Raw genomic sequence first — 2,957 nt, forward strand, 5'->3', positions numbered from 1 at the left:
TAGATAAGTTACAACCAAATGCCTAAATAATTAGGCTCTTATTCTTCTTAAGATGATACTCACACGCAAAGTGCAAAATGCACCTAAATAGCCCTAAAGCTTTCACTTTGTAGAGATTTGAACCCAGGTTCCTTTTATGGCATTAAATTTTTTTTATTATATATTATATTTATATTTATTTACCTTTTAAAAATAAACTATTTTATTTTAAAATTTATTTTTCATATAAAAGCACAACACAATTGATCTATGAGGTGCGCCCATCCGCAAACATTGGAATGTCAGGACCCAACAAAGAATATCATAGCTATCAAACATTATGAAAAAATGAAACATATGAAATGAACACTGGCGTTAAGGTAGATCTATAGGATTTGATTAAACAAATTCCTATTTACATTTGGAACGTCCAAAACATCATTCCAATCACATACATAAGACCACATTCACCAAAAGCGCAGAATGCGGCAATGAAATCAACGGAAATGCCTATGATGGTGTTGATGTCTCCATCTATCCAAGCCAAAGCATTGAAGAATAGGGTAGCAAGCCACAAACATGCACCTGCCAATTGCTCTAGCCGTAGAGGAGATTAGAAAGCATGGGCAGCAACAACAAGCCAAGAAAGGATCATCATATGGGCTATCACTTCCATGTTGATGGTGGTTGTGGTCGTGATGATGACGGCCCATGTCCCCTCCTTCAACACCTAAGCAAAAAAGGGCAAAAAAAAAAAAAAAAAAAGCACATAAACCAATACATCAAAAAAGGGAAGCCCTTTATCTTAAATCACTTCAAAATCAAATAGAAGAAAAATGAAACCTGTAGCCCAAAACCCAAGAACCAATATCCTTCAATAACTTGCCAAAAATGAAATTTCTTGGTCCAATAGCTGGTACCAAGTACCAAATGATAAAATTCCAACAAACCCAATTTCAGATTAGATCAGCCATTTCCCATGAATCTCTCCAAATGAGAGAGAAGAAAGAACCAACACCAAGCCGCAATGAAAGTTGGGCCTCTTGTTCTTGAATCAATAGATGGAATGAATACCCAAATCCAATATCACTTTTGAGATAATCAAAGCCCAAAGTTCCAAAACAAGGAAATGAATGCAAAATCTAATGAAATCAGGTCAAAAGGGCAATTTAAGTATAGAATCAAATCATTAAAAACATTAAAAACATGAATGTTATAAATACCTCGTATTGCTTGCACTCAAAGGGCTCTTACGTTGGGCAGAAAAGAGCACGAAATCTCAACAACAACAACCTCGTCGAGATAAAACGAAAACCCAAACTCCAGCCCCTGGATTTTAAGAGAGATGACAAAAGCAAGGACTCAGCTATGCTGACTTACGTAAGCATCGCGGGGGGTCTGACTTGCGCTCACTGATCGCTCCGCGAGACAAACAAGCATCAGATCCACGCCGTCCATCAGGTGTTTCCTCACATTTTCACCATCCATCCTAAAAATTTCAAAAAATATGACGTCATTTATGCCACATCATAGGAAATGGGTGTAAAATAACGCCTAAAACTCTAAATTCACATGGTGTGGCCCACATTAGTCCTTTAATGTTTTTCTTAATCATAATATATTCCTCCTGGTATGCCACGTCATTTTAGTGGATTGGATGTCATATAAACAAGATAATGGACCCCACACACAATTTACGTGATTTTAAGGGTGGGATTTCTCATCTCAACTCTTTCCCACTGTATGGCCAATCTGATTCTTAAATACAAATTAATTTTTCTTTCCCAGTCAAAAACAGAGTGACACGCCTGATGGACGGTTGGATCTCATCCATATGAAGTGGGTCTGTCCACCTCAGCAAAAGTAACGCCCTTTTATCCGTAAGACGGCCACGCCCGTATTTTCGGCAAAACAAAACTGAGCTGGTTGTGAAACGCGTTGATGGCGTGTATCTTCCGTGTCCCACTTGCCAATGGGAGCATCTAACAAGAGAAAGCAAGGGTTAGCGCACTTGCACCACTCGTCCATGTTTAAAATTTCAAGCTGATATGATCACCACGTGGGCCACAAACGTACAAAACAAATGAAAGGATTAAATAAGTAGACCAACGATCCAAATTGTTCGGACGTGTGCGCCAACATGTTCGTCTGCTCTCTACCATATGGCATCTATGTAGCAGGATATTCGGATCAGCAGATCTGATCTTTCACGTGTGTCATTCGTTTGCACGCGTAAAGCATTGCATTTTTGGAGTGCACTCAAGCTACTGTGCACCTAGCATCTTCAAGAAAGAGATAAAAATCATAAAATTAAAAAAGGGCTTGTTAGAAGGGGAAATATTGATACTCTGGCGGCTTTGTACGACGCTCAATACGCAGGCTCTAATAAATTGAACACGAGCTAGGTTTGGTACTTCCTGACTCTTAAGTCACAGTACTAAAATTAGATTGATCAAACAATTTAGCCTCTGATTTGACCGTTGGATATTTTCATTTTTAACCGTTCAATGAATGTCACCGATCAAATAGTCAATTAAATAAATAACCACAACGCTTGGTTGATGAAATATCTAAAATAGGACTCATCTATTATGCAATTTAAAAGTGATTTATAATTATATGGGTATGATCCATCACAATCTGCCTGACTATCAAAGTTTTCTTCTTCCTAGAAAACATCCGGACATATCGTTACAGTGTCCCACTTGCATACGCAGCCTTGGGAAGGGGATTGCGTAGTGCAGAACACTGCACGAACAACGATAATCTGTATAAATGTCAAAATACACGGCGTCGGAATGATGCATATACTTATCCACATCGTCCACTTACTTTTGAGGATCATTCATTTTAGGGTATAAGCCAAAAACTAAGCCAGACCCAAAGCTCAAGTGAACCACAACACGGAGTAATGGGTATAACAATGCCTAATATTGAAACCTTTTTAAGGCTCACCAGGATGTTTTATTAGCAATACA

General features: G+C 38.4%; 1 long non-coding RNA gene across 1 annotated transcript; it reads right to left on the reverse strand.

Moving 5' to 3' along the window:
- Window positions 1–349: 349 nt before the first annotated feature.
- On the reverse strand, window positions 350–1,672 carry LOC131223860 (uncharacterized). The gene is made up of 2 exons (XR_009160738.1): window positions 1,203–1,672; window positions 350–709 (listed from the first exon to the last, which is right to left on the reverse strand). It is a non-coding gene; the product is annotated as an uncharacterized LOC131223860 (long non-coding RNA).
- Window positions 1,673–2,957: the final 1,285 nt, after the last annotated feature.

The sequence above is a fragment of the Magnolia sinica genome, chromosome 13, assembly GCF_029962835.1.
Source record: "Magnolia sinica isolate HGM2019 chromosome 13, MsV1, whole genome shotgun sequence".
Lineage (NCBI taxonomy): Eukaryota > Viridiplantae > Streptophyta > Magnoliopsida > Magnoliales > Magnoliaceae > Magnolia > Magnolia sinica.